A 7672-nucleotide genomic window follows, 5' to 3' on the forward strand; every position below is an offset into this window, starting at 1 on the left:
ATGAATTTTGTCCAGTGTGGTTCTTATTTTGAACTGTATTTTGCAGAATCTGCAAACTTTCAGTCAAGTCCTCCTCATTTTTCAGGCAAACTCATATTTTTTTTTGACTATCAAGTATTCACACACACACACACACACAAAAAAGTCCTCATATTGCTCAGGAGTGTATAGAACACAGATCTGTAATCTCCATGGGTACCACAGTACACAAGCTTGGGAAGCAGCTTTCCAAGCTCTAAGTCCTGTGGCTGAGGCCTTGGATATATTGTTGTCCATTTCAGCACCTGAGTAAAATTATTTTAAATCTTTATGTTTACACAAAATGAGTGAGAGAAGCTTAAGAATGTGCGAGAGAGTGAGATAACATGCTAATGAGGAAGTCTTACCAAACAAGTGAGACTTGACATGTCTGCTAGCCCCCAGAAGTGTCCTTTCCTGGTCTAGAAACCCACCCATATAGAAGTATATATATATGCCAAGATTACAATCTTAAGTTTCAAAAAGTAATAGAAGCTTCTCTCATAAGCAAGCTTTATATGTCTTTTAGGGCTAACCAGGCCAAGCCCTGGGGATCTTCCGCTTATGCTCAGTAATTCTTGCCCCTCAAAGTCCAAGCACCATAAAAGATACAGTTTCTCCTTGTTTAGGGTTTTTTGTTCCTTCCCCTGTTCTGCTTCAAGTTGCAAATTCAGCAGTTGGGAGGAATTCAGTTGCGCGTCTCCTCTTCATGGTGCCCAGGGGAAAAAGAGCAATCAGCAAAGTATTTTGTCCTCTGATGTTCCACAATTGTTTGTTTGGTGTTGATGGGCTTTCTTTAGTTGAGCAGGAGATAACACCAGCTGTGGCTGTGACGGGATCCCTGGCGTACAACCTGGAACTGTGGGACCACTGTATTCACTTACCTCTCCAGCCTGGGTTATCTCACACAATGCTATGCCAGTGATAAGCAGAAAAACCCCTCCAGGTACTGTGATCACTCAGCCATCAGCATGTGGAGCCCCACACCCAGCTAAATTGCATGAATGCTCCCTGAACCACTCAAGAGTCATGCAGAGAGACGCACCAGCAAATCACCCGAGTCCCCAGCCTCGCACCCCAGAAATATACCGTCTTACACTGCTCAAGACTTCCTTGCTCATTCATTGGTTCCCCACTCCTACAAAAGAGTAGTGGACGTAAAATAGTCCTTGTTAACCTGAGCTGAGATTCCCCAAGAACTTCAACCAAAACCACACTGTTTTAGGTAAAATATAAAACAGATTTATTAACTACAGAAAGATGGATTTGAAGCGATTATAAATAGCAGGTACAGAGTTCAGAGTTGGTTACATAAAAAATAAGAATAAACTCACAGCCTAAATTCTACAGGTTAAGCAAGATTTGAATCAAGTATTCTCTCACCCTACTAGATGGTACAGGTAACTCACAGTTCTCAATGCTTAGGGCATGTCTACACTTGCAAAGTTACAGCTCTGACAGTTACAGCGCCGCTCATAGACTGCTGAAGGAAAACCGCTGTTGTGTGTTCACACTGACAGCTGCCTGCACAATAGCATGTTCACACTTGGTGCACTCTGGGCAGCTATCCCCACAGAGCACTTCTTTTTCTTTTGCCACTGACACTTGTGGGAAGGCGAAAGGGGTCTTATAGCATCCTGGGTCCTGTCCCAATGCCCTGTAATGTATTGCTTTACAATCCCTGTGCTACTGTCTGCATTTGGCACCATCTTTCAATGGTTTGTGTACTGTGCACCCTGCCCTACCTTTTTCTGGCTGCAGGAATGGAGCCAAAGCTGTTGACCAGAATGCTGCTCGCACTGACCAACATGTCACGAATGGCACTGGAAGTATTCCTTAAACTACAAAGGCAAGAGGAGTGTGACATTGATCTCACCACGCATTGTAGCTATGACACGAGAATGCTTGTGGCATTCACAGAGGTGCTGACCACAGTGGAATGCCACTTTTGGTCTCAGGAAACAGGCACTGAATGGTGGGATCGCATTGTGATGCACGTCTGGGATGATGAACAGTGGCTTGCTCATGAGAAAAGCCACATTCATGGGACTGTGTGATGAGCTTGCCCCAGCCCTGCGGCGCAAGGACACGAGAATGAGAGCTGCCCTGTCGCTGGAGAAGCATGTGGCAATTGCACTGTAGAAGCTGGCTACTCCAGACTGCTACCACTTGGTCGCTAACCAGTTTAGAGTGGGAAGATGGACCACTGGAGTCGTGTAGATGGAAGTGTGCAGGGCCATTAATCGCATCCTGCTCTGAAAGACCATGACTCTGGGCAACGTGCAAGAGATTGTGGATGGCTCTGCACAAATGGGTTTCCCTAACTGCGGAGGGGCGATAAATGGCGCGCACATTCCAATTCTGGCACCAGATGACCTAGCCACCGAGTACATTAATCACGAGGGGTATTTCTCAATGATTCTCCATGTGCTTGTGGATCACCATGGACATTTCACAGATATTAACACAGGCTGGTATGGAAAGGTGCATGACACATGCATCTTTCGGAACACTGACCTGTTCAAGAAGCTGCAAGCAGGGACTTTTTCCCAGACCAGAAGATCACCATAGGGGAAGTCGAAAAGCCCATTGTGATCCTGGGAGACCCCGCCTACCCGTTAATGCCATGGCTCATGAAGCCATACACGGGGCAACTTGACAGAAGCAAGGAGTGGTCCAACAACAGGCTGAGCAGGTGCAGAATGACTGTGGAGTGTGCCTTTGGCTGTTTAAAAGCCCACTGGTGTTATCTGTATGGGAAGCTGGACATGGCCGATGACAATATTCCTATGCTTATAGCCGTGGGCTGTACGCTCCATAATATTTGTGAAGGGAAGGGTGAAAGCTTCATGCAGGGCTCAACCACAGAGGCTCAGTGCCTGGAGGCTGAGTTTGAACAGCCAGAGACCAGGGCTATTAGAGGGGCACAGTGTGGGGCCATACGGATCAGCAATTTGAAGCTAAAAGCCACTAGTATTTGTTGCTATGCTCAGGATTACTGTGCTTGTAATGCTAGGAGGTGATTGGTGCACATGATGCAAGACGGGGCCTTAACATAATTGTATGTTGCTTTCCAGTGCTTTTTTGGCTTTCGCTTAATAGACTAAAGATTGATTTCAAACAAACACAATTATTTTATTGAAAGACAACCAGAGGAGAGAGTCAAATTAAAAAAATAGCTGGGAGGGGGAGGGGGGAATGAAGTTCTCAAGAGGAGGAGGAGTCTTGGGATGGCTATAGATTTGTGTATGTCCAGGGATTATACCCATCCTTCTCCTGGAGTCCGATGCAGCAGGTGCTGTACTTCAGCAGGGCCAAACTGCAGAGGGATGGGTGTTGAGTGCAGTGGGTATTGGGAGTCCACACTGCTGAACTGTGAGGAAAGAGGAGTGGAATGCTGCATGTAGAGAGTGGAGCCAGGAGGTTGATAAGAGTGTGTTGGCTGTATGTGTGTGGGGCACATGGGAAAAAGTTTTGTGACAGCGGTTGCAGGGGAGGGTGGGCACAGAGCTGGTCAGTTTGAAGAGCTAATATCACCTGGAACGTGTCCGCTTGACACTTCATAACTGTTTAGAGCCGCTCCGTGGCTTCTTTCTGGTGTGCCATGTTCTCCTTTCGTTCTCTCTTCTAGCTGTCTCGCCATTCCTTCAATTCCTTTTTCTCGGTGGCAGAGTGCTTCAGAACCTCACGCATAAAGTCCTCCTCAGTTCTTCTTGGATGTTTCCTAACTCTTCGCAACCGTTCTGCCACCAATAACAAAGAGGTAGGCTGTGCTTCCAAGGTCATCTCTATGAAGTTTAAATGCAACGTTTTACAGAAGCCGAATTGTTTGCAACACAGACAACACGGTTTCAATGCTTTAAAACACAGCCAGTACACACACTAATTGGTGTTACTAACCAGTGTCACTAACTGGCTGACCCCAGGCAAGCAGACATAAACCACAAGACCCCCAAAATGGTGAGTAGCCGCAGGGGCAGGGTAAATCATTGTTCCCGGACCCTGCTGTATGCTGGGCACATGGCTCTTGTGCACTTGGGGAGAGCCAGCACTGTAGGATGGGCCTGATAATCATTCCTGTCCCCACACTTTCCACAGGAGGTGATCATTATGGAAGATATCTTGCTGCTGAAGGTGAGCAGGGAATCAAGGGAGGGTTTTCTCCAGGCCTGCGGCTTCCACCGTGGCCCCTATGCGGCTCACCTATGTGCAGCAATGGTTGTCCTGCCCCCTAGTTCCGACAGCACAGTGGCATGGGAAAGTTACCGTTAATGGAGCAAGAAACAAAGCAGCTCTGCTGAGGAACCTGCAGCAGAGGATTGCCCAGTATCTCCATGAGAGTTTCCTGGAAATCTCTGAGAGAGATGACCAGGAAGTGAGGGAATGTATCAACAGCCTGTTCTGCCACTCAAACTAGGCATGAGGTGGGAGACAAGCCTGCTTTCTTCTACCCTCCTGCCCCCAACAACTCTTTTCAACAATTCCCTAAATCAGATCCACTTACCAGGGGCCTCCTCTCCTGTTTGTGCTTTGCCAAGATTCGACTGCTGTGACTAGCTAGGCTCCTCCAGGGTAGAAAAGAGCTCCTGATCGCATGCATCTCTGGCCTCCAAGTCATCCTCTGCCTCTGGTTTCCCCTCCCACTCTTCATCCAAGATTGCCTGCTTTTGTCAAGGACTTTCAAATTTGCAAAGAAATGTATGGGGTGGGGCTGACGGTTGGTCACTTGAGGACAGGGCAGTGGAGTTCAAACTGATGGCCAGAGAGATGAGAACAGGCACTGTGGGACTTCCTGGAGGCCAATCGCAGCTCTGTAATCACCACTGGCACCGCAACCCTGTAGCCCTGGTGCAGAAAGCTGTACACCTCTCGTTGGGGTGGTTTTTTTTAGAGTGCTGCATCTGCGCAGTTTCTGCACACTAAGTAGCTTGGCAGTGTGTACATCTTGGGAGTTACAGCACTCAAAGCTGCTTTACTGCACACAACTTGCCAGTGTAGATGGGCCTTAGACTGACCTGCCTTCCAGCCTGGGACCAATCTCTTGAGCTCAAAGTCTTTGTCTTCCAGACAATCTTCCAGGTGTTGAGATGGGGGGCGGGGGGAGAGAGGGGCCAAGTGATGATGTCACTGTTCCTCTTTTATACTTTCTTCCAGCTTCTAGAAAGATCCTTGCTGTGATGTGGGGGCATGTCAGACGGTCCCTATTGTGTACATGCCTTCTCTAAGGAGCCTCTGTGAGCATGGATTCTTCATAATGGGCCATCAACACCTGTCTGGCCAGGGGAAGGTTCCCCTTTGTTGTTCCTGAAAGGCCAGCTGTGGGCGTCTCCCAACCTCACAACATATTTTAGTAACGTAAGTAGCAGTACTTCATGACTTCACATACAATGATAGCACATACAATTCACCAGGATATTAAGGTTCAATAGACCAAGACTTTTAAAATGGTACTTCACAAGGCATGTATTGTACAAAACATATCATAATCATATGACATTGGTGAATATGGGGGTTCCAGGGTCCTACTTTGAGGTATAGAGGGTCACATGTTGAGCAGGAAATAACAACTCCTGTGGCAAACTAATATTTTACAGTTGTTAATGATTCTTTCCTGCCTGGTGATTTACAGTTACAGAGCAAATCCTTAAATACTATCTTATAACATGGGATGCAGCAAGGATTTTTAATGAATCTGTAAACTCAGAGGTTATACCCTATGACTGGAGAAGTGCTAAGATAGTTCCCTTCCTAATTTTTAAAAAAGGGGAAAAGCATGATCTGATAGTGTGACCTCAATTGTATGCAAGGTTTTGGAACAAATTATCAGAAAATAGTTAAGGACATAGCGGTGAATGGTAATAGGGTTAAAATACAGCATGGTTTTATAAAAGGTAATCTGATCTCCTTCTTTGAGAAGATAACTGATTTTTTTAGTCAAAAGAGACGTAGTAAATCTAAACTCCCTAGATTTCAGTAAGGCATTTGGTACAGTTCCACATGGGGAATTATTAGGTAAATGGGGAAGATGGGGATTAATATGAGACTCGAAAGGTGAATAAGAAACTAGTGGAAGGGGAGACTACAATGAGTCATACTGAAAGGTGAACTGACAGGCTGGAGGGAGGTTACCCATGGAGGTCCTCAGAGATCAGTCTTGGGACCAATCTTCTTTAACATTTTTATTATTGATCTTTGCACAAAAAGTGGGAGTGTGCTAATAAAATTTGCAGCGGACACAAAGTTAGAAGGTATTGCCAATATCGAGGAGGACTGGAATATCATGCAAGATGATCTGGACGATCTTGTAAACTAGAGTAATATAAATGAGATGAAATTTAGTAGTGCAAAGCACAAGGTCATTCATTTAGTGATTAACAACAAGAATTTTTGCTATAAAATGGGGATGTATCAGTTGGAAGTGACAGAAGAGGAGAAAGACCTGGGTGTATTGGTTGATCACAGGATGTTATGTGGCTGTGATGCGTCAGGTGAGGTATTTCCAGGAGAGACAGGGAAATGTTAGTACTGTTACAAAAGGCTCTGGTAAGCCCTCATGTGGAATACTGTGTGCAATTCTGATCTCTCATATTTAAGAAAAATTAATTCAAACTGGAACAGGTGCAGAGATGGGGCTACTAGGATAATCAGAGGAATGGAAAACCTACTTTATGAGAGGAGATTCAAAGAGCTTGACTTGTTTAGCCTAACCAAATGAAGGCTGAGGGGAGCTATGATTGCTCTCTATGAATACATCAGAGGGATAAATACCAGGGACAGAGAGGAGTTATTTAAGTTATGTGCCACTGTGGATAGAAGAACAAATGGATATAAAGTGGCCATCACCAAGTTTAGGCCTGAAATTAGACGAAGGTTTCTAAGCATCAGAGGAGTGAAGTTCTGGAACAGCCTTCCAAGGGGAGCAGTGGGGGCAAAAAATCTGGCTTCAGACTGAGCTTGATAAATTTATGGAGAGGATGGTCTGGGACTTCCACACTATGGCGCATGGCTACCGGAAGCAGTGGCATGTCCCCCCTCCAACTTCTATGTGTAGGGTCAGCCAGGAGGCTCCGCACACTGCCCCAGCCCCAAGCACTGCCCTCACAGCTCCCATTGGCTGGGAACCATGGCCAATGGGAGCTGCAAGGGCAGCGCCTGTGGATAGGGCAGTGCGCATAGCTGCCCTGGCCAGCACCGTGCCTCTGCATAGGAGCTGGAGGGGGGACATACCGCTGCTTCCGGGAGCTGCTTGAAGTAAGTGCCGCACAAAGCCTGCACCCCTGACCTCCTCACATGCTCCAACACCTCGATCCCTTTCCCACTCTCTTAACCCCTCGATCCCAGCCCGAAGCACCTTCCTGCACCCGAAATCCCTTATCCCCAGCCCCACCCCACAGCCCACACCTCTAACCAGAGTCCTCACTCCCCCCGCACCGCAGTCCTCTGCCCCAGCCTGGATCCCCCACCCACATCCTGAACTCCTAATTTCTGGTCCCACCCCCAAGCCCGCACCCCTAGCCAGAGCTCTCACCCCCTCCCCAACCCCCAATTTCATGAGTATTTGTGGTCTACCATACAATTTCCATACCCAGTTGTGGCCCTTGGGCCAAAAAGTTTGCCCACACCTGGACTAGATGATCATGATGGTCCCTGCTGA

Source organism: Chelonoidis abingdonii, chromosome 11 (genome assembly GCF_003597395.2).
Source record: "Chelonoidis abingdonii isolate Lonesome George chromosome 11, CheloAbing_2.0, whole genome shotgun sequence".
In the NCBI taxonomy this organism is placed as follows: Eukaryota; Metazoa; Chordata; order Testudines; family Testudinidae; genus Chelonoidis; species Chelonoidis abingdonii.